The following is a 25,166-nucleotide window of genomic DNA, read 5'->3' as shown; positions in this document are numbered from 1 at the left end:
GGGGATTCTAGCGTTTGGAACCTCATGCAGGCAGTTCTTCCCGTCAGGAAGTCCCTGATGTATCGATATATCCTGGTACCTACATTAATCTTGTTCAGCCCTTCAAGGACCGCCTCATGCTTTACGTTGTCAAAAGCCTTCGTGAGGTCCAATCCCAGAATTGCGTTTGCATATTTAGACCTTGAGTCTATTATATCATGTTTGATTTGGAGCATGACGTGCTGCGTACACAAGTGAGGTCGGAACGCGACCATCTAATGTGGCCACAGATCGGCCTGCTCCATGAAGTCCATCAGTCTGTTCTGGACGACGTGCTACATCAATTTCCCCACGCATGCAGTTAAGGAAATTGGCCGTATGTTTTTCAATTGCGGAGGCTTCCCGGGTTTCGGTATTAAAATAATGCTTACCGTCTTCCACTGTTGTGGGAGCTCGCCTTTATTCCAACATTCCTGCACGTACTTTGTGTGCATGCGCTTCTCTTGCTGAGCTCGTCGCTTCGCGCCGTTATCAGGCACTGACCGGCTGGCCAGTCCGCGCATGTTCGGTACTGGGAATGTAAACTGTAGTGTCGTACGCAGATGTGTAAGTTGGCTTTCTTGCAGTGTGGTTTCGGCGTTCACGGATGAATCAGAGAGAAATAGAAAGCTTCGCTTTAATAAGCAACAAAATAACAAAGAAACTAAGTCCCTAAGCTCATCAGCGGGCGTAGAAATGCTTAAGATGCAACACGTGGATGACTTAGGTCACGCGCGGCTCCGCTGTGACTGCAAAATGCCGCCTGGCACGACCTCGTAGTCTAGTGCGCCAATGCGTCAGAGTATCTTGTAAAGTAGGAAATAGCGGGTAAGTGTTTCTCGCGAAGTCCTCTTGGGCGTACTAGAGTCCAAATCAAGCACGGTCGCCGGTTTAGTACTCGACGTAGCGTCGTCGAAGGTTGTAGTGCCGGCTCTCCGTCCTCTGATGGTTCTTGACGCACAGGCGGGCGCAACGTCGGGCTTTTTCGATGCGCAGGAGATAGGCGGCGACATCGATAACCTTTTCGTCGGTGACGTGTCGCAGCATGGCGTCGAGAGTCGTCGTATTGTGCTTAAGGGAAACCACCTTGAAAGGCGTGATCTGCGTTGTTTCTTGAAATCCCGTGTTGTAAGCGAAGGTTACGTACGGCAACACGGCATCCCACGTTTTCTGCTCGACGACCATGTACATTGAAAACCTGTCGGCGATGGTCTTGTTCAGCCACTCCCTTAGACCGCGGTTGGTACGTAGTCGTCCTCCTGTACCTTGTCTGGCTCAACTGCAATATCGTTTGGGCGAGCACTGCAGTGAAGACCGTTACCCTCACTGTCATTAGAACTTGTGGGGCACCATGTCACGGCAGGATGGTGGTGAAAAAGGATTTAGCGAGTTCGGCCGCACCGCCTTTAGGCAGAGCTTTTGTTTCGGCGTAGCGGGTAGCGTAGTCGGTAGCCACGACGGCCCACTTCTTTCCAGATGTTGAAGTCAGAAGGGCCCCAACAAATCCGTCCCGATTTGGTGAAAAGATCGGGAAGGAGGTTCGATCGGATGTAGTGATCCCGCCGGCCTTGTCGGTGGTGCCTTGGGTCGTTGGCAGTCTTACGATTTCTTTACGTAGCGGGCGACGTCGGCGGTTAGGCGCGGCCAATAGTACTCTTGTACGAGAAAATCCGATGTGGCCGGCTGTCTCATCATCGCGTAGGGCATGCAGGACTTCTGACCGGAGTGCTGCCGACACAATGAGAAGCTAATTTGCACGGGCTGGCGAAAAGTTTTTCACTAGGACGTCCTTCCGTAAGAGAAACGAAGACGATCCGCGCCTAAATACCTTCGGGACAAAGTCGGTTTTGCCTTGCAAGTACTCAGCAACGCTTCTTAGCTCGGGGTCCGCTCGCTACTGCTCAGCAAAGTCCTCTGCACTTATTGTACCTAAAAAGGGGTCCTCGTTGGGGTTATCTTGGGGCGGCAGATGTACGGGAGCGCTAGCCAGGCAGGAGGCATCAGGGTGTTTTTGTCAGTACTTGTAGATTACAGTGTGGTCGTATTCTTGCAGTCTGAGGCTCCACCACACCAGGCGCCCTGAATGGTCCTTTAATTTCGATAGCCAAAACAACGTGTCACGGTCGCTGAATACTTTCAATGCCTTGCCATTTAGGTAAGAGCGGAATTTGGCTATAGCCCGAATGGTGGCACCGCATTTCTTTTCGGTTGAATATCTCCCTTCCACTTTCGCCAGCGGCTGACTAGGGTAATCCGTCACCCGTTCAAGTTCGTCTTTCCTCTTGATAAGGACGGCACCGAGACCTTGGCTTTAGGTGTCAGCGTGTATTCCTGTATCGCCCTCCTCGTAGAAGTGCGCAAGTACTTGTGGCGACTGCATGCACCGTTTTAGTTCTTTAATTGCGTTGGCCTGCGGTGTTTCCCACTTGGAACTCGACATCACATTTAGTTATATGTGTCAGCGGCTCGGAGATACAAGAAAAGTCCTTGACAAAGCGCCTCTAGTAGACACACATGCCAAGGAACCTGCGCACTGTCTTGTTGTCGATTGGCTGCTGGAACTTTGCGATGGCGACTGTCTTCTACGGGTCGGGGCGGACTCGAGATTTGCTCGCGACGCGACCCCGGAACAGAAGCTTATCGCAAGTGAAGCAGCACTTTTCCGGCTTCAGAGCGAGCCCTGATGACTTCATGGCTTCTAGTATTGTCTCAAGACGCCTAAGGTGATCGTCGAAATTTCTCGTCGACGACGTCTTGCAGGTAAACAAGACAGGTCTGCCGCTTCAATCGCGAAACACTGTATCCATCATGCGCTGGAACATCGCACGCCTCGAGCACAGTTCGAATGGCATGACCTTGAACTCGTAGAGGCCGTCTGGCGTAATGAAGGCAGTCTTTTCGCGATTCTCTCGTCAACTTTTATTTGCCAGTAGCTAGCCTTGAGATGCATCGATGAGCAGTATTTAGCGTTGCAGAGTCGATCCAATGCGTCGTCAATCCGTGGGAACGTGTATACGTCCTTTTTCGTGATCTTGTTCAGTCGACGATAATCGACGCGGTAACGTAGGGTCCCGTCCTTTTCTTCACCAAGACTACAGGATATGCCCAAGCGCCTTTCGGCGGCTGTATGATGTCGTTACGCAGCATTTTGTGGACTTTTTGCCTGATAGATTTAGATTCTCACGTAACAACTCGGTAAGGGCTCTGGCGGATTGGTCGAGCGCACTCTTCCGTTATTATGCGATGCTTTAGAAGTGGTGGTTGTCGATTCCTCGATGACGTCGAAAAGCAATGTTTGCATTATCAGAGGACACTTCAGAGCTATTGGTGCTTGCTCATGGGGAGGCTTGGATTTATATCGAAGTCAGGTTTGGGAACTTTGGTCGTCGGGTTAGATGCCGCAGAATCTGCGATAACAAACGCATTGCTCGTTTCCACAATTTTATGGATGGACGCGATCGTCGTGCCCTGGTTGACGGGCTTGAACTCCTGGCTGAAGTTTGTCAGTAAGACATTCGCTAGGGAAGCGGGATGCAACCTCAAGTACAGTCAGGGTACACTGATTTGGAGGCATCTCCGTCGGTATCGCTTGGCCTATGGACAGCGTTATCAATTTCAATCTCATTTCGATTATTTCACCGCGTAGGCTCATGATCTACATGCCGAGAATTACATCTCGTTGGAGGACAACGGGCGTCGCAGGTTAGGTCCGGTCATGAACTGTGATTCTTGCCGTGCAGATTCCTGCCGGCGTTATGATGTGCCTTGCAGCTGTCCGAATTGGAGGGCGATACCATGCAGTGTTGACTTTCTTCAACTTGGCGGCGAATAGTGCACTAATGACGAAATAGTCGGCTACTTGATCGACTAAGGCGGTTACAGCGAGGACGTCGAGAAACACGTCGAGGTCGGTGGTTGTTTGCCGTGCGTTGCAGTTAGGTCTTGGTCGGATCGCGACTGAGTCGTGATGGCCTGTGTCTGGAATGTCGCATTGCCAGGTTCCCATTTGATGGCGTATTCCTTGCTTCTAGGCTTCCTCGGGATGGCGGCGTCTCGTTGATATGTCGTTGTGGTAGTCTTCTCGGCGTCTTCATCGTCGGCGGAGGATCTTCGTCAGTTGGACGAACAGCAACAGCACTTCCATCAGTTGCCGCTTTTAGTTTTCCGCAGATCGGCTGACGGACCGGCCCCAGGGTGGGCCAGTGTATCGTCGGCGCTGCGGCGACAGGTAGCGGCCTGGTGACGGCGTACGGGCGGTCGTCGAGGGCTCCACTTAAATGCGGCGAGGTTGCCGGCGATATCGCGAGGGCGTTCGCCATGCTGCGACCGGAGAGCGTTGACGGCCAACCCTCGTAGTCTCATTTCCCGGTATGGGCACCGGCGGTAGACGTGGCCCGCTTTACCGGTGTGATAGCAGAGCGGAGGGTGGTCAGGGGCGCGCCAAACGTCGGTCTTCCTTGGAACGATGCGCTGGGCGACGGGCGGGCGTACCAGCAGCGGCGGCGGTGGACGACGGAATTTCGGCACTGCGCGTCCTTGGCGCGGGCGCGGAGGGGGCGCCGGGTGACGGCGGCGTCTGTCGTCGCTTCTCGCTGTCGTTGAGGTGATTCAGGCTGCACCTGAGCAATTGCAAGTGATCGCTGTAGCTCCTCCGTTACTACGTCAGTGACGGAGGCCAGCTGTGGTTGCGACGAAGGCAAGATCTTGCGCAGTTCTTCGCGCAAGCTGTCCCTGATGATCTGTTGGAGGTCGTCAGAACCCAGTGCTTGGATGGCGCACTGCGGCGTTAACACTTGGCGCTTATATTGCCTGGTGCGCATTTCCAATTTTTTTCTCAATTGTCGATGCCTCTATCGAAAATTAGCTACGCTCTTCGGGGGGTTGCGGATCATTCCGAAGAATAGCTATTGCTTCACACCACGAATCTGGAAGCTAGCTTTCTTTTCTTTTGAAATTCCCGGGTTAGCGCGGCGGAACAGGCGGGGCATCTCCTCTGTGTATATCGCAATGCTCTCGTTTGGTAGCCGCGCACGTGATTCCAGTATCGCCTCAGCCCTCCCTTTGCGAATGACACTAGTGAACGTGTCAAGGAAGCTGCCGCGGGAGAGGTTCCACGTTGTCCGGGTGTACTCACGCTTCTGAAATCACGCCTTGGCGGCGTCTTCCAAGCAGAAGTGAACATGGCGCAGCTTGTCGTCGTAGTTCCAGTTGTCTAACGTAGCGACTCTTCCGTACGTTTCCAACCATCTTTCTGGGACATCAAATGACGATCCGAGGAAGGTCAGTGGTTCCCTGGGCTGCTTCAACATGATCTGTTTAGGTGGAACTAGAGCTCTCGTCCTGGCTGCTGTCGTGTCGTTGCACTTCCTGGTCTTCTCGAGACGAAGTCTGTGTTCGGGAAGTAAGTTTCAAAACCTGAAGCTAGCTCGATGGTCCAGGGCGATGTTGGTGGTCTCCTCGGGTTTCGGGTTTGGATCGTGGCTTTACGGGGTCGTTTGGTACGTGAACTCAAAAGCACCTTCAGGAGATGTCACGTTGTAGTGACTGTCAAGAACACAGTAGGAAAACTGTGTTTGGCGAAACTAACTATTATTGGGTGAACTTGTGGCCAGAAAGGCAAGTGACAATGAAACCACAACGAAAATGGCGAACACAGTCGATGATCGTCGGAAAGCTGATCAGACGGTCAATTACGTCAGCTTTAATACTCGAGAATAATCGCTGGTGTCCACGTGTCTTCCAGAAAGTACTACAGAATTCGAGTCGCGCATACATGCGATCATATTACACAAGGTTTTATGACAACAGACAGAACCATCCATAACGATCGACAAACCTCCGACAAATGCAGGCGCGTCCTGCGCTGATCGATAACAATTGTTAGACGGTAAAACGCGGTCACCCGGTAAAGATAAACTAGTACACGTGTCAACATTGTGATTTTACACAACTTTTCGGATACTCAAAACTGACATACTAAAATTAATGAACATTTGAATACTGATGTGTTGCCCTAAACATAAAACAATGTAAAAATGTAGAAACTTTCTGTTACGGGAAACAAGAAAACCGTACAATTCGGAAAATTTTCTGTTAACAAAAACAGAAAAAGCTTTGTAAATTATGTTACAGAAATCTCCTGTGCATAAAAAACAACAGCCTACGTAAAAGTTTAGGAAACCAGAAAAACGAAAACAAATGAAATTTTCTGGCACACCAGCTATCAGAAAATTAGTTTTTTCAATCAAAACTTTTTACAGCGGACGGTGCAGCCACACTCTCAATTCAATTGCCCGAGAAGCTTCGTGAGCTAAACTCTAGCACATTATGTGCAGTAAAATAAAGTCCACAAGGCATCGAATCTATACCGCGCTTTCAGCATGTAGATTTCAACAGAGGGAAAAGCGCAGACGAGCTCTCCAAACAAAGAAACCCAGCCTCAACGCTACTTACGCGCGCAATCTAGAAATTAACACTATAATAGATAGGCCCGAATAGCGTTAATAAGGCATGCAACTTACATGTAAATATGGAGGTCCGTAAGAGTTGCAAATCCGCTGGCTGAAAGTGTCCTACGCAGGTGTAAAGCGGAATTCTTGTGAACAAGAAGTGCAGCGCCGAAGAAACCGTGCGAAGCCACGCCGATCAAGCAGCCACTGGACGCTTTTTACCACAAGAACGTCCCCCGGCCCCCCTTATCCCCTTATCGCTCTATGCCGTCACTACCGAACCGATCGATGGAATAGTAGGGAAGAAGTCAAACATAAGAGAAAATAATTAAAGGCCAATCCGTCCTGCGAAGGTGGATGAGCAGCGCAGCTGTAAACACCGATTTTGGTTTTCAAATTAAAATTGGTCACACACACGGCAACTGAAGCCAAAAGATTTGTCCACGAAGTGTAAATCTTAACATTCGCCTCCCAACTGCTAATAATGAAAATTAAACATTTCTGCGACCAGGCAACACAGTAGTGCAGAAGGACTATTATATTTTCTTCTACAGCTCGTGTCTGAGGGCGTCTTCCCCTATTTCTTAATGATGAAAGGGCCTGCCATTCTTTTCTTTTTTCTTGCAGAGGCACACGATACTTGGTACGACTACGGACGTCAAAAAAAGAAAGAAAGCGGCATCCTCTTATCCGTTGAACAAGAAGAATAGGTTCCGTCAACCGCTGCAACCAGGCACGAAGCCGTTTTTGCGTCACGCGAGGGAGTACCATAGGCCTGGGACCGACACGCACGATGTTATTACAAAAGAAACCATAGTTTCCCAAAAAAGTACGCAAATAAAACACAAATTCTGCACAAAGACTTTAGCCGTCACGATCCAATTTTCGATCATTGAAGTCTTTTTAAAAACCCAAATTCCTAGGTCCAAATTTTAGTCAATGGAAATGACACCGACACAATTATTTCCCGTTCCGCACCTCACGAAGCGAAATGGCATGAAATGTCAATGCCCGAATGGAGGTGCTTATGTTCTGCAACAGTCAGACTATGCAGTGATTCAGGCAGACAGTGCTGCTACAGCAAACGCTACATGGTGCTTACCTTCCTTGCACCGGTGCCAGAAGTTCGAAATTTCTTTCGTGTTTAAGAGGAAGATTTAGCTCGGGGGCTCGTATCTAAATACATGTAAAAGGAGAATTCGTTTTTCTCGGCAACCACCGCACCGAATTTGACGAGGTTTGTTGCATTTACAAGAAAAACTCAAAATCTAGTGACTGTCGGTTTCGAATTCTTGAGTTAAGTCGTCAATTTTTATTAAAACGTACCGAAATGTGATTAAAAGTCGTGTTTTTCCGACCGTCGAATTTACAACTGAATATGTTGGAAAAGAAGGCCAAAACGGAAACACTAAGACCAACAGTCACTAGATCAATCTTAGAGGAGAAATTTAAGACCGCTGGTGGCATCATACGTGATGCATGTGTTTGGTAAAACTAATTTTCCTAAAGCATGTAGCAACAAACAAACGAGGGCCTCAAAGACACCCTATCATGTGCTGCCACCTCACAGAATAAACTGAAACTATTCTACGTATTGTATGGCCTCTGAGATTGCTGTCAGAATTGCCGCCTATCGTTTAACAGCGGGAATCTCGGAAGCTGTACACGCGGAACGGTACACTTCTTTGTGTTGTTTTCGTGAGGACTACTTTTTGCCGTGTGGGAAATAGCGTTGTTCAGGCAAGAAGACACGTGTTTTGTGTTGCGGTGTCGTACCTGTAGGATTTCGCCATGATATTTGTGTACGCGAGTAGCAGTGTCGATTTTGTGCAGTGTTCATTTAGGAACGCTAGAGCATTGTACGCACCAGCAGGTAGCGTAATATATGTGACAGCAGCCGGTATGCCGGATCGAAAGCACATGGGAAGGCCGTGTACGCGTCCTGAATCGGGAGCTCGTGGTCTGATTGAAACCGCTGGCGAGCAAAAATGGAATGTGAGAAGGATGAAGAAATTGGTTGCGTTTCGTGATGTCTCTAAACTAAATGATCCGCATAATTTCGATGTGGCTGTAAGTTGCGAGTCCATGAACAAGCTGTGGCGTGTGCAGTTATTCTGTCGATAGGGAAATAATATTGGCACACTCAGGAAAGGTGCTCTTGCACGAAATACTGAGCACTCACCACCGCACAGTTGTCTGTAAGCATAACTAAAAAAACTGGCCGTGGGAAACCCGCGTCGTTCAACATAGTGATCTGCGCTTGTTCTGCGCAGTGTGTTTTTGCAGCTGTTAATGCTTGATTTGTTTCGATTTCTGCAAGCTTTCAAAACTTACAGGTACACTAGTGTGAACGCTGCCGCACGGAATATGTTACGTGTTGTGGCGTGATTTGCAATAAGAAGCTGCCTGCGCGCGTTCGGAGTACTTTAATTCCTCAAGTGACCTTGCCTAAATATGCAATGGGTGCACCTGCGTACACATTTTGCCACATTGTCGCGCTCACTGCGAGTCGCAACGCGAACGTCCGTTTTTTGTTTCTTTTCTTTTTCTATGAAGGCGCAGGCACGGCGCGTGGCTGCGCCAACGCGCGCGCGCTCGAACACACATACAAATAAAAACTGAAGAGCGATGATAATAGTGTCATATGACAACGGCACTGTACGCACCGTGTTTACAAGGGAAGTTGCACTTTCTTTTATTAGAATAATTTACTAGTGGTATGCCGTATCCCAACTCGTATAGAGCGCAATAGTGCATTTAACCTGCGTAGGCGTAATAAAGAAGCTTTCCGCATTACTAATGGCATTTGCTTGCGCATAGATTACACATCGAGGTTTTCTGTACGTGCGCTAACGCGTACGTGACTAGTTTTACAGCCTTACCTGCTCGGCTAGCTGAAGAAGGCGTCGAGTGGTGTGTGATCATGTGCAAGTTTGTTTCAATTTTTTTTTCAAATCATTTTTGTTTACTTGTTCCGGCTGCATGTTGAGTATTTCATCACGCTGCCGAGAGCAGAGGCCAAAGTGCTAAACGAATTTCTCTGAAGGCAGCGTGTCCAAGCACGCCTCATACATTCTTTAAAACTGCAAGGTTGAACGGAATGCTGCATGTGTAGGTCTCAGGATATAGAGAGCTTTCTTTGCATATCGGGGTAATTGTGCAAAAGGGAATCTAGTTATCTCAATAAGGTGCCAGCTAACACTCGTGTGCTAGTTTAGCATGGCGGTTAAGTGTCACCTTTTTTGCTGCTAATGTCCTGCCAAGTGTTTCGTGTGTCCTTCTCGAGAGGTAATCCTTTCCAAATGAAATAGGCTTTCATTGAATATGTAGCAACTACAAAGCAGAGGTGCCTTGGCAAGCGATACATTTTGAAGGGAGGAGTCGAAGAGCAACAGTGCACAAATGCAGGATAATCAGACAGCTCTAAAATGCAGCGAGGTAGAAACCGCACTATGTGTTAGTATCACACCTGCTTTGTAGTCTCACAGCAGTAGCGTTACCAAGCACTGCAATGCAGTATGCGTGACTGCACAAAATTTGTAGCTAGTGCGGATTGAAAAATGCACCATTTCTTGTCTTGCTCACCCCATTTGAAATGTGACGAGTGCCTGATGTGCTTGTAAAGGTTACCATGGAGAGGGACACCCCAATGAGGCTATGGCGTGTCGCAGCAAACAAACGTGGGTGTCATAAAACTATTGTGCTGCGAGCAAGCACATGAAGAAACCCGACTTTGAACACAGCCGTGTGAGCATACATGGCATGGGAAAAAATGTGTACCTGAAGTAAGGGTGAAAAGTAATATCATTGTAAGAGACATACTACGGAGGTCACCGATTTGAGATATGAAATGCATAGGCGTGTGTATACTCGAAACATGCTATTTTATGTAGGATGTCAATAATTTGACAAAAACAAACCATACAGGATTAGCATTCGCAATGTTTAGATGTCGTGTGGGTCAGTATGCTGTGAGAATTAGGTCGAGCTATTCAGAAGTTGCAGCGTTATTGATTTTAAAACAGAGCTTTTATTCTTAGTGCTGATGAGCCAAAACACAAGCTGCAACACAATTAGCGAGTACCAACAGATGAAGATGTAGCCGCGTGCGCCAGCGACAGGCAATGGGCAGTCTTCCCAACGGTCATGGTGGTGTGTGTCATTGCCACGTAATCAAGTAGGCGTTATTCGTGCTGCAAATGGCTTGAATGGTCATAGTAGAAGATTTCATCTGGCACGTAGAAATAACCTGGAAAAAGAAATGATGTAAACAATACAGGTATTGCATATGCAGCGGTCAGTAGTGTGCATGTACAATAGTCAGGATAGTTTTATTTCTGTACACAGCACGTGTAGCAGGCATCCGAAAGGAGCGTGTATGGCACTGGACTGTCACGCACAATATCTAACCTATGTTTCTCCAAGCTTGCCATCATCAATTTCTGCATTGCTGCACGCATTCAGCGAAAAAGAAAGAATGCAAGTTTGGGCGTGTCGGTATGCCAGTGTAACATTTTAGGGCACACAAAACACACAGTGTGACAGTTGTGTGCCTGTGTCCCTGCATATTGTGTGTGGTACAATGTGCAAAACGGGAAATGAATGAACAGGACCACGAGATGTTTAGAGTGGCATGTGGGAGCATATGTTTTCTTAGGGGGCAAACATTAATGTAACAAAAGACAATCTGTGTACCCAGGAAAAAGACAATGAATGCTTTTGAAGCAAACTTTGACCAGTGCGAAGAAAACAAGAAGAAAGACAAGGAACAGGAAGAAACAAAATCATGAACTAACTCTCACCAGAGTCCTACTGAACAATAAATGCACATTTGACGACCAGCCAAGTGCAGTTAAAAAGAGACAGAAGAAAGGGAATTACAGGTGAAGTTAAACAGTAAGTAAAATCCTGTTTGATAACCCACAGTAGTCAATGGGGCATGTAAGTGAAGAGATAGAAAATTAGACAGACAGAAAAAGAGCACAAGCACAATTGCAACGGGTTTCTATCACCGCACACTTACACAGCACGGTTGTGCTTGTGGCAGTGTGAGCACAAACTGATGCTACAGCCTCTTCTACGGGTCTGATGATCTTACGAACTGTAACGGATGCCTTGTCACCATCAGCTGCTATGTCTTGTGGCAGTGAGGCTGTAAATGTGAAGATGGATGTGGTATGGTGCAGTCATAGGACAAAGTGATGCAGAGAATAAAGTAAATGTTCCCATACTGTGTTCCAAGTAACGATGTGCAGAAACACACATAAAGATGCGCATGGACATCAACATGCTGGTTAGTTTGCAAGTACAGGTTCAAATTGTGTTTAAATCCATGCAAATTGCAGTTATTTGAAAGAGTTAAACAACACGTTCCATTTCGAGAACATCCAGAAATAAAGGATGTCGCAACACTGCAGTTTGTACAATGTAACACAGTCTAACATAGCAAATGTTTGTGATGGTGTATGTCAAGTGATGATGTATACAACCTAACGCTGTGTAACAGCAGTATGGCGTGATTAACGCATGCATTTAATTTCTCTGGATGCCTCGTTTACAGTGTTACAGCAAATGTTATTGTCCATGTGTCACGTGCAAAGAGATGGTTGTCGAACAACATGTTTATGTTGTCATAGCAATTGTAAATAACCAGATTAATGTGACATGATCAAGGCACATGTAATGCATGACACCATACATGTTGCAACCGTATTATTCAATAAACAGCGTCGTGTGAGTTGAACTATGTGTATGTATCTGAAATGTTTTAATCAGGACTACACCTCACATTGCTAGGTCAACACGTCCTATATGACTAAGGTACACCACGAAGCACAAGCAGGGTGTTATTAAGAATGATTCAAGCCTCTTCCAGAGAAACAATAACATTAGAAAAAGTGAGAAAAAAAGAAAAGCAGGGAGGATGACTGGGCGTAGGTTTGCTTTGCTGCCCTGCAGGGGAAGAGGGGGATGGCAGCATGAAAGGAAGAAGGAAGAGGTACAGGTATGTTTCATTCGCACAGCAGTAGAGGGAGGGTGCCTGTAACCATCCTTTTATTTCATGGTAACATTGTCCCATAATACCATTAAGGGCTTGTGGCCTTCAGCATGCAATGAATTTTCATGGTTGAACACATGACATTGTTGTTAATGTATGGGTGACACCTAGCAGGAGCATAGCAAACATACCCAATCACCTGTGTGTCACGTGTCACACTCCAAGGCCACCTTTCGATATCAACGGCAGCCACGATGGCACCTCCAAAGCAACCGATAAGGTAATTTTGGGCTGCTATGTTATCTGTAAAGAAGAAGTGTTGTAAGCAGACGGCATAAAGAATGGCAATTGTGTATACTTAACATGAATAAAGTAATGAGACTGACCAAAGCAAACTGCTGGCTCCAACACATTCCTGTTGTGAAGTTACAAAGGATGTACGCAGGCATAAGCAAGTAAAACAATAAAATGACATAAAAGAAAAATACCAAGCTAGCTTGAAAAACAATTTAAGTTGGCTGAAGCAAGGAGAAGTAGATGTATTACAAACTAATTTTACATTTAAGCTCGCTTGTGGAAGTATGGTTGACAAGAATTGTTTTAAAATGCACCTGATAGAGTAGTCACGTTGCCTGCGACACTATTTTACTATAGCACTGCTGAAGTTAAAAGCAATATTTGAGAAAAAAAATTATTAATTTCTTCACTGGATGCACAAGTGTACTTGCATATGAGCACGTATAGAAGGCCCATATGAAACGTGCCGAAATGTCGCTGAGAGTATGCTGTCGTACGCGCAAGAGTTGTTCGCTACTTTCGTTGAAGAAAAGCTGAAAGCATGCGTACAGTCATACTTCTAGTCACCGTACGACCCCAATATATCGCTCACCCTCCTCGAGTCCGCGCACTTTCAGGTCTACAAAGTGCTTCAAGCCGTCGCCCGCAACCCTACGAATCGGGCTACATTTAAAAACTAGTACTGCAAATTGCATGCAATATTTATTTGTACATGCTGTTGGCAACATGACATCTACATTACTCGAACGTGTTATTGGCTCAAATGGCACCTTTCATGCGATGTTGTATATCATTGGGGCCCCAAATAAGTAACATTTTTTTGGTTGTGGCAAACGTGCAGGAAATCGTACGATCAATTATGGCGGTCGGCTGCTTTTCACGTCCTGCACCCGAGAGCAGTGGGACCGTGACTAGCAGCGCCTTCACGACTTCTCCTTTGCTGTCAATAAAGATGTTTCTATCATCATCCCACCCCATGTTCCCGTGGCATGTTCGGTTCATGAATTTTCATTGTTTACTGAGCGATAATGGGGAACATGCTTCTCTCCCCCGTCGGTTCATGAAGTTATTTAGTACCTGAGATGTAGCCGTACCGCTGCTCTGGGGGTAGAAACCCCAGCACGCGGTAACTCATGAGGTTGTGGTACGCAGCAAGAAAAATATAAACTGTAATAATAGCCGTAGCCATAACGACATGAAAACAGCAACTTACGTGAGAAAACGTGCAGTCTGCTTCATGCCTCGCGCGTTCTTTGCGTCACACCAGGTGTAGACACTCGAACGAAGGTAAAGAGAAACTGACGGAATGACGACAAATGGCGCACGCATTGCTGCGTACCAGCATGCTACGGCAGGAACGCTTGAAATGTAATAACCGACGTAGGGTACTGCAGTTGTGCATGGTGTACCATGTACTCGATGTACACCACTACGGCGCCATTGCTACGGAAGACGTTGTTTAGTGTTGTTACTTTCAGCCGATTTGCCGTATCATATATTCAATGGAAATGATTGTTTAAGAAGGGTTTCCAGTCGCTTAATGATAACTTAAATAGTAAATTACATGTGCTGAGGTGCAAGCGTAGAAAACAAAAGGGCACCAAAGTAAGCGCGTCGATTACGTACATTGGTACGGAGCAATAGCAGACGACACCAAAGGGTGTGCTTGTTTGAAATGTCCTTGTGCATAGCATTGGACAAAGTAACGGCCACGAGACGCAGTGTGGATTTATCTAAATGTTTTAGTTAGCTAACGCTCATTTGGCGTCAATTTTGTGCGTGCGCATAACTTAAGAATGTAATTTCAACGCACAATAAATACGAAGCTGCGCCTAGCATACTCTCAACAATCCCCGGAGCAGACGGCTTTAGCGCGGGCTTTCTTGACGCGAAAAAGAGCGGTCAGTTGTTGTTAGTGCTTCTGTACGTTAGAAAGTGGTCACTTCGTTGTGTGAAGTTGAGTTCGGCAGTTTCTCGCACGCTACAGTAAGCCATGGCACGGAAGCGTAGCCAGAAGTTCGGTAAGAAGAGAAAGCGCATTCTTCTAAATATGCGCAAGTTTCGCTCCTTCGCTACGTCCTCGACGTCTGGTGCTGGGCAAATGGCAAGTTCACCAACGGAAAGCGTTGCTTCAGAAGTGCTATTTGGTGAGGATGATGACACTTCTCAGCAACTAGCACAGTCAGCACCTTTGCAAGTCTCCGCATCGTTGGCGAATGAAGACACACAAGACAAGGTCGGCAAAATACTGGAAGGGAGGCGGCTGGTCGACATCAACCATTTCATTGCCTCTTGCCAGGCACTGTCGAGGCACGAGCCTTTCGATTGCTCCTTTGCGGACATGCAGTTTATGAAGGAGCGCCGGCAAGGGCTGATCAGCGCGTTCACCTTCAAATGCAGAATGTGCAACAGGGAAGACGTCATCACCACAGAGCCGCCCCCAAAGGAAAATCCGGCTAAGATGGACGCAAACACGGCAGCGACGTCGGGAGCTGTGGCCATTGGCGCCGGTTACACGAACCTCTCCGAACTTCTGGGCACGCTAAATGTTCCAACGATGTCATCAGCAACTTTCTCCAAGTGCCAGGATAAAGTCGCCGACACCATCGAGATAGCTGCATGGGACATGATGAAAGCGGCTGGCGTCGAGGAAGCACGCCTAGCCCGCGAGTGTGGAGACGTGGACGAGGACGGGGTACCGACGATCACAGTAGTTGCTGACGGCGCCTGGTCCAAGAGGTCATACAAGAACCACTACGATGCCTCATCCGGAGTAGTGAGTTTGCATTGCACTCGTCGGATACCTCAATAAATAATGCCGAATACAGGCCCCTGTGTTTATAGCTACGCATTTTAAACGCAAATTGTATGTATGTCAGAGCCCAGAGCACAGTAGCGTAATTTTATTAAGATTTGCACAAGTGATCGTAGAGGGTATGCAGCCGTGCTTATATGTTTTGTAGTGGTGCCCGGAGTGGTGTAAGCGTGTATCAGGGGCAGGAGAGCGGTTGGCGCCCCGACTGCTCCCGAACAAGTCGTCATGCGGAGACTTCTTGTATGACATTGTCCTAGCGAACGTGTTCGGTAATACTGCAGTATGACTGTGGGTTGTAGGTTTCAGTGAAAGTATGCATTCAGCAGCATTGGTAGCCGTTGCCGTAAATTTATTTCTATTTTATTTATTTCCCGTTTACACCGGCTTGAACTGTATTAAGTAATTGCGAGCGGAAAACATATAGTGATGCTTCGTCCAAAAAGAGTAGGGAGGCGTTGTGGCCCTCTCGGTGTCAGCTGTCCACTAGCGCCACTCTTGTTTCCTTTGTGTGTTTGTATGTTTCCATGGATGATAATAATAATAATAATAATAATAATAATAATAATAATAATAATAATGCCACACGAAGTTGCAGTCGTGTTGAACATTTGGGCTTCGTAAAAACACGAATGTAGGTGTGCAGTGCAGGTGCCCAAAGCATACAAGAAATAATTAATGTAACCTCTGTACGAGCGAACTTTCCATATGTTGTGCAAATTTAGTCGGTGCCCTGAACCCAGCTTGAACCATCACAACGAGTAACTGTAATTTATTTGCTAAGAAAGAAAGTAAGATATTCTGAACAAGTTTGCGGTGAAAGATGAGCTAGAAGGTTCTGCGTTAAGTGAAATATAAGAACATCGAGCGGGAAAATAGTAGAAAATGAAGCAGGCGCACAGAAAGTCGGCGGGCTATTAAATGACGGTCCCAAAGAAGCGTGTAAACCGTCTTTTCTTTTTTTTTCTTTTTGCTGTTCGCACTCTCCTTGAAGGCTTCAGCGGTGCAGCGTCTAATTGCGCACTTGTTTCCTATTCCAAGTCTTTTGTAGAATCAAAGTTATCGTAATGCGCATAACTCAGACAATGTTAACATATTTTCGATTAAGTGTCACTGACTGCAATATAATCGCAATGCACAATATTGAACGTGCAATCGATGCGACCTTTTCGGCGACGCATTCAAAAATTTGTTCGATTGCAAGCGCAAGGAACTGTGGTAGTCGCGAAAGTTCCTCTACGACGAGAAGAGGGAAATTTAGGTCATGCCACTCGAGCCGACCGTCGAACGATGACAGTGAAGCGCGTCGCAAGAATGAACAGCACTTCAAGGTCAGTATACTTGGTGACGTATGCGAATTAGGAGTAATTCCATCTTCCCCAATAGTGACTACAAACAAAAAAAACTCCGTCATTGCGCAGCATTAAGGCACTGTTGCATAGTCGTGCTGTTCGACAAATCTTGTTGTATGAAAGAGAAAAAAGCGTGAGAATCCCCTGCATCAATTTGTTAGGCAAAGAATTGAAAAAGATGAGAAGTGCGGTACTGGAAGCACATGCACCGATTCGTTTCACCGCGGATCTGAGTGCGCAGGCATTAGGACGTTTTATGGGAGATCTGTCCTTCTATGACACGCAAGGCTTTACCTTTTAGTTATAGTATTCCCTGTGCGCGTGCAACGTTGGACATAAGAAGGTGTGGAATCCATTAAAGGGATAAAAATTGTCTGTTCCGCCAACAAGGAAGATGTGCACAGAAGTACCTTGTACTGCGAAAGAAAATGCGGTTAGCCGGTATACGCAGGCGTAATAGCGTCGTAAGAGTAGCTTGTACATGAATATGTCGCTTTTGCCAGTGATGTGACGTCCATGTGTCAAAAATGTATATACACGCCCTGTAACATCAGTCTTCGTACATTATTCCCGTTGTTTCCCATTATGTAGGACAGCTAACTTCTCCCACTTGGTGTTTATTTTGCTCGCCACAACGTTTTACTTCGGTCGTAAAATAAGACAGCAATGACATCGCAAAAGCCCTCTTTTTCGGTCACTTACGATTTTCACGTGCCTTTTACACGAACGGCGTTGCCAAGGGGATTCCTATGAGCAGGAAATTTTATCCTCTCAATGCACTGCACTTTGTCAGTGTGCACATTCCTATTTGCACCGGGACCGTTTATCATGAGTGTCCCTAAACTCAGGAGCCACAGCTAATCTGTTCACTTTTTATGCGGTTAAAATTACTTAAACGTCGGGGTTTTCACGTGACAAGACCTCGATCTCACTATGACGCACATTACAGCATAGTTTGGACCGACTCCTGCTCTTTAATGTACAGCCAACGCACAATGCACGGGCCTTTCTTACATTTCACTCTCGGCGAAATACGGCCGCCTCTAAGCCACCACGGCGGGTACCATTTGTCAATTGACATGTCTCCCTTCTAACGCGGCTACAACTCATCGAATTATTCTACTATGGTGTCACTGTTACAGTGCGGAAAGAGTTCACTCTAGACAGATGCACAGGATGAGGGGAATATTTAGTGAAACCTGGAATATGCACGACCAGACACGTACCCAGGATTTTTTTTTCGGGGGGTGGGGGGCAACCCGGTGTAACCTTTCTATGTAAATGAGGGGGGGGGGCGGGAGGTACCTTTAGTAGTACAAATCTTAATAAGGCCCACCATTCATCATAAGGACGCGTAAACCCGCAAAGCACAATTGAAATAAGGTGTATCTGACAGGAACGCCAATGAGATACACTTCTCCTTTACTTGGCAAACAAGGAATCACATCAAATGCACTCGAGTATGAAAGAAGTAACGGAAGAACACTGAAAACAGCAAGTAAACAAGAGAAAGCGTAAAGCAAAGATTTCTAGTAGCGTTTTTTTAATAAACTCTGGAAGAATTGTAGCGAAATGTATATATTTGCGGAACAACCACAGTTCTTTTGGATCCCTCATTTACTGCTTTACCAATTAAAGTGCCCAAGCCGACTGGTGTTGTTACTTGGGAAGTTGGGTAACGATGCGCGGTCACGAGTCCCGTAAAACCGCGTAGAGTGCTTGACGCTGAGGTTCTAGACGTACTGCGGCCGCCACGGAAGGTTATAAAAACACCCAATCTAGCAAAGCAGTGAAGTGGCTACATCAGATGGCTCGACTAATAATTATAGAAGCGTCATTCAAAACAGACGGTATTATTCTCCAGTTTCGGCGACATTTTCTCAGCTTCCTTTTTCAATAAAAAGATGTTCATCCATAAATATTTTCACACATAACAGGTAAATTTGTTCATTTTCGCTTTTTTTTCCTGTTTGGTTGTTGCCTTGGCTCTCTCGCTTAGCAGATCGCTGAATTTCTCAACTCCTTGCGGCTCTTGTTTCCAGTTGGCAATTTCGCAGGAACAGTGCTGCACAATTAGGGAAACGCCAGACGAGGTAATGGGTGACAGTCATATTGCTTATGAGTTTAACGGTCATTGCAGGCTCTGATATTGGACGTTGGTTCGCGTTATGTTATTCTCCAACTTAACTAACCCTTAGCGCGGGTACGTGGTTCTGAGGATCTGCCAGCGTCGCGGCGAGCAGTCACTCGAGGAAATGTTGTAGGAAAAGGAAAAGTTAAACGCAACTGGCGTTTTTTCCGGCCATAATTCGTTGCACGAGCACACAGACCGGCTGAGAACGAACCAAATCGCTTTGTTGGTCCCTGGATCAGTCTAAACAAAGAAGGTTGAACTGACGAAGCAACAGCAATGCGCGTGATCGTTGAATAGATGATGGCAACTGAACGCATCTCGAGTTAATCGCGGGGGCACCGAACTGAGGAGAAAACTGGCCCAGGAGATGGCAATAGCATACTGCCTACCGAAAGGAATGAAAAAATTGACGACCATTAACTATGTGAATATGGAATGGCAGCGGAAGCTGACAACAGCCAAAGCTATCAAACGAAAAGCGAAGCACTACACCTTCGCCGTGGGTCGGCCCCAAGGTAGTACAAAGCCGGGCCATTACCTCCTGAACAGCTAATGGCCGGGCCGACCTGCGGCGGAGGTGATGCAGGCAGTCCCCATACGTGGGCCGATTTCCTAGATAGTGCAATGCCGGGCCGACCCGCGGCGGAGGTGAAGCAGGCGTTAAGCACTTTCCATACGTGGGCCCATCCGGATGATCTCGAAGGGCGCGTGTTCCCGGCCCACAGGGGTATGTGCGATTGAGCTTGTACTCTTTCTGCACTATCATCAGGATCAGCCCACATGATGATTTCTTCTGATGGCGGACGCCGGAGAAACTACGGAAGGTTAGTCGTATAAAGCTTTCCTTGTAAAAGGCAGCGACATCTTGACCGCCGAACAGATTGATTTGTCGGCGCTCTAGGAATGTGTCTGAGAAGTGGTTGCGTGGGCAGGAAGGGGGGGATATGCCGCTTAATGTGGGGGTGGGGGGGGGGGGCTCGGGCCACCCTTTGGGTACGTGCCTGTGCGCGACCGTTACTGAATGGTTGAGAATGTATACGGTGCTATGTCGTGGACAAACATATGACACACTTGATCAGTGAGTGAAATAGCTAATTCCTTATAATGAACTGTTGCACCATTTTATTACAAGAAAAATTGTGTGTGAATAGTAATGTAATTGTTCTTATTAAAGAAAGGTACTTGTTAGTGAAACTGAATACGTGTACCGTTTGTAACAGGAATGCGAAGAGCGTTTGGTATAAGCGTTTCTTACATCGTCGCACTGACTATGCGCTACTTAATGTGACGGTGAGGGTGCATAGTACGAACATCGAAATAAGTTACAAGCGAAACAAGTGAAAAATAATATATAAATGTCGACGTAACGTCGGGTTAATGAAAGACAATTGCAACGTTGCGTTTAGCACACTGTACAAGATTTTCTCACAGTTGTTTTTTCCCCTACGCCTCACTCCAGATCACGCTATGCCCTCCATCAATGAATAGTTGATATAGTCTAACTTTTCCTTAGCACACGAGCTGCTTGTCATTGGCAGAACGCCCTGGATGTGCTCGTCATCACCATTAGTCAGCACGTGTACTTGCGGAGCGCGTCATTCACAACCTGCTTTTTCGTGAAAGCACAAGCCACGCAGAACGTGCATCAGTGAGCGTACGCATACAGCGTAAATTTTCGCAAGGTTGTTTACTTTTCACTTGCAAGATCTACAACTGCATACATGTTGAAAAACGAAGGGAACGTGCACATTTCCATAACGAGGTAGCTCAATTGACAAAGCTTTATCGCTATTAAAAGGACATTTCTCTAGACAGATTTCAAATACAATTTATTGTGCTGCTTCTTTTCGTGGTGCATCAGATTTTCCTTTCGTCCAACAAAAACAGTGATGATGTAAATGCATTACAACATCTAGGAAATGCGCATTTGTTGCATCAGTGTAACCTGCCCTGAATTCGTGCATAATTTCACGTCTCCCCATGGAGGATTGAAACGGAATGAGGATGTTCTTATTTGTTCTTGCACAGTTTCCACCTATTGCACAACGTCATCGTGAAGAAATGTTGCTTTTATTTTCGGGTTGTAAGTCGATAGTAACTGCAGCCGCCAGAAACTGGCATAGTCATATTCGGTGGCGCCCCTATCCGTTGAGGGTACTCCGAAAAACTCGTTCATGCAAGCGGTTACCCATAATAAGGCACATGTTCTTTTTTTTCATTTTCTGCACTTCCGGTCGCAGATGCGCAAATTGAAAGGATCGCTCGTTTTTCACACAATATAAAATAGTCGAGGGTCACTACCATTCCTTTTTTGCCCAGGCTGCCATCATCGGATTCCGGACGAAGAAGGTCCTTTTCGTAGGCGTGCGAAATAAATTGCGCACGTTTTGCGCAAGGGAAAATGTCATTGGAGGACCGAGGGAGCACACTTGCTACCGAAATTGGCGTGGTAGCTCAACGAGCATGGAGCGCGACATAATTGTCGAAGGCTTTCGGCGCAGCCTGGATATCCACGGCCTAAAATACACTAGGCTGATAGCCGACTTTGACTCTAACACTTACAAGTGCGTACGAGAAGCAGCGCCATATGGCCACCACATTGTGCAGAAGGTAGAATGCCGCAATCATGTCCTGCGGAACTACTCAGGCTGCATCCGAGATATTGCCCAGCAATAAAGACCGCAAAGGCTGCCATCCTCCCAAAAGGTGCTCCTGCTTCAGGCAGCAGTGCGGCTGCGCAGTGGCGTCGCCTCTGCAATAAGATATCGCAGTTCGCAGGTCGGTGCTCTGCATCAGAAAATTTGACAACTCGAGGCCGACATAAGAAACGGACCAAGCCACGTGTTCGGCGAGCACCAGAACTGTGCGACTTACTTCTGTTCCGGCCCAAAAAATGACGAATTTAACCGAGTTCCCGAGCTGCGGTCCACGGGCGTGTATGAAGAAATACTCGTAGCAATGAATCGAGCGGCTGACGACTCGTTCAGCCTAATACACGACGTGGACAACAATGCCGTGGAACACTTCAACTCGGTGGTTGCGAAGTTTGTCGGAGGCAAGCGCGTAAACTTCTGCCAGAGGCGTTCGTACAACACAAGATGCCTCGGTGCGGCAGTATCCTTCAATGCTCGAGGAGGCTATCACCGTGTGCTACATAAGAGCATGTACAAAAGCAGCCCAGGGCGATGGACAAAAGCCCACGTAAAGGCCAAGGAAACGCGACTGACCAGAACTCTTGGTCACAAAATCGACGCAAAATCAAGGGCACGGAGTACCCACGGAGAGGACCCGCTGCCGCATAAAAAATGCGAACGCGGATCATGATTACGGGCCGAACGCACAGAGACCCGACATGGCAGAAGAACGCTTCGCACAGGCATGCGAGACCTTTCTGGAGACTCTCGAGCTGTCGCAAGAGCAACGAGAACAACTCGAACGAGACACGAGAGGACAGGCCGAGAGCCCAGTGTGGTTCCAGGAGCGAAGGAAGCGCCTGACCGCTTCTTCTTTTGGCAGGGTATGCAAAATGAGAGAGCACACCAGCTGCGAGAAGACCGTGCGCGCGCTCTTGTATAGTTCGGTTGATACTGACGCAATGCGCTTCGGCCGACAACACGAAGCACTAGCCATTCAGGAGCTGGAGGAGCATCTGGGGATCCAGGTGCAAAAGTGCGGTTTGTTTGTCCACCCTGCGCACTGTTACTTGGCTGCAAGCCCTGATGGCCTAGTAGGAAACGACAAAGTTGTCGAAGTGAAGTGCCCGAAATCAGCTAGCGCCATGACCATCGCCGAAGCAATGGAGCAAAAAAAGCTACATTACATGTCCATCGACAGAAGTGGCAAGAGTGCACTAAAAACCAGAAGCGATAATTGGTACCAGATCCAAGGGCAGCTCAATATAACGAAGAGACAAGCTTGTTTGTTCGTTGTGAGAACGGAGGAAAGTCTGTTTGTGCAGGAGATAGCAAGAGATGACAACTTCTGCAGTGACCACATGCTACCGCTCTTGAGCAGGTTCAACCGGTTTTGCCTTGCACCAGAACTGGTTGACCCACGGGTACCGCGCAGCCTGCCCGTACGAGAGCCCTCGCATATTTGTGAGGCACAAAAGCGGCAATCGAAAAAGCAAGCGACTGGCACATAGATGGACGCAAATGAGTTCGGTGTAGAGGCGAGGGAGAAGCAGGACGTCATACACTAGATAGTGTATATATGCTCGACAGCTGCGGAGAACTTCAAGGGCACTATGACGAGTGTGAGCAAGCACGATGACTGCAGCATGCGAAAGTCACATAGACAAGGCCGCGTGGGATGTCCCTGTACGCATCCAGTATTACAATTACATAAATGCCCACCAGTATGAACAGCGTGGAGCGATGTTTGGGGCATGCCAGTGACATTCGTGGTGTGCTGAAGTTTCAGTGCTGCAAAATGTGCAGTGGACATCTGTTCTCCGAAGTTTTGTTCTTCAACTATTGGTGTTGTGGGTGGTGCGAGTGCGCATAAACATGCCTAATTTGTGAGACGACTCAAGAGAGCAAGTCCGCTCGTCTTCTGGATTGTTTCTGTCCCCCTGCAGAGTGTAAGGTATGCGGCGTTTGGCAAGTGCTGCGGCGTAAGTTCCTGTACTCCGACGAGAGTTCGTGTTCAACTATTGGTGTTGTGTTGTGGGTGGTGCGAGTACCCATAAACATGCCTAATTTGTGAGAAGACTCAAGGGAGCAAGTCCGCTCGTCTTCTGGATTGTTTCTGTCCCCCTGCAGACTGTAAGGTATGCGGCGTAAGTTCCTGTACTCCGACGAGAGTTCTTGTTCAGCTATTGGTGTTGTGTTGTGGGTGGTGCGAGTGCGCATAAACATACCTAATTTGTGAGACGACTCATGACAGCAAGTCCGCTCGTCTTCTCGATTGTTTCTGTTCCCCTGCAGAATATAAGGTATACGGCGTAAGTTCCTGTACTCCGACGAGAGTTCTTGTTCAACTATTGGTGTTGTGTTGTGGGTGGTGCGAGTCCGCATAAACATGCCTAATTTGTGAGACGACTCAAGACAGCAAGTCCGCTCGTCTTCTGGATTGTTTCTGTCCCCCTGCAGACTGTAAGGTATGCGGCGTAAGTTCCTGTACTCCGACGAGAGTTCTTGTTCAACTATTGGTGTTGTGTTGTGGGTGGCGCGAGTGCACATAAACATTCCTAATTTGTGAGACGACTCAAGGGCGCAAGTCCGCTCGTCTTCTGGATTGTTTCTGTCCCCCTGCAGACTGTAAGGTATGCGGCGTAAGTTCCTGTACTCCGACGAGACTTCTTGTTCAGCTATTGGTGTTGTGTTGTGGGTGGTGCGAGTGCGCATAAACATACCTAATTTGTGAGACGACTCAAGGGCGCAAGTCCGCTCGTCTTCTGGATTGTTTCTGTCCCCCTGCAGACTGTAAGGTATGCGGCGTAAGTTCCTGTACTCCGACGAGAGTTCTTGTTCAACTATTGGTGTTGTGTTGTGGGTGGTGCGAGTGCGCATAAACATGCCTAATTTGTGAGACGACTCAAGACAGCAAGTCCGCTCGTCTTCTGGATTGTTTCTGTCCCCCTGCAGACTGTAAGGTATGCGGCGTAAGTTCCTGTACTCCGACGAGAGTTCTTGTTCAACTATTGGTGTTGTGTTGTGGGTGGTGCGAGTGCGCATAAACATGCCTAATTTGTGAGACGACTCAAGACAGCAAGTCCGCTCGTCTTCTGGATTGTTTCTGTCCCCCTGCAGACTGTAAGGTATGCGGCGTAAGTTCCTGTACTCCGACGAGAGTTCTTGTTCAACTATTGGTGTTGTGTTGTGGGTGGTGCGAGTGCGCATAAACATGCCTAATTTGTGAGACGACTCAAGACAGCAAGTCCGCTCGTCTTCTGGATTGTTTCTGTCCCCCTGCAGACTGTAAGGTATGCGGCGTAAGTTCCTGTACTCCGACGAGAGTTCTTGTTCAACTATTGGTGTTGTGTTGTGGGTGGCGCGAGTGCGCATAAACATTCCTAATTTGTGAAACGACTCAAGGGCGCAAGTCCGCTCGTCTTCTGGATTGTTTCTGTCCCCCTGCAGACTGTAAGGTATGCGGCGTAAGT

Source organism: Dermacentor variabilis, chromosome 11 (assembly GCF_050947875.1).
Source record: "Dermacentor variabilis isolate Ectoservices chromosome 11, ASM5094787v1, whole genome shotgun sequence".
Taxonomy (NCBI): Eukaryota; Metazoa; Arthropoda; class Arachnida; order Ixodida; family Ixodidae; genus Dermacentor; species Dermacentor variabilis.
This window is presented reverse-complemented; position numbering follows the sequence as displayed.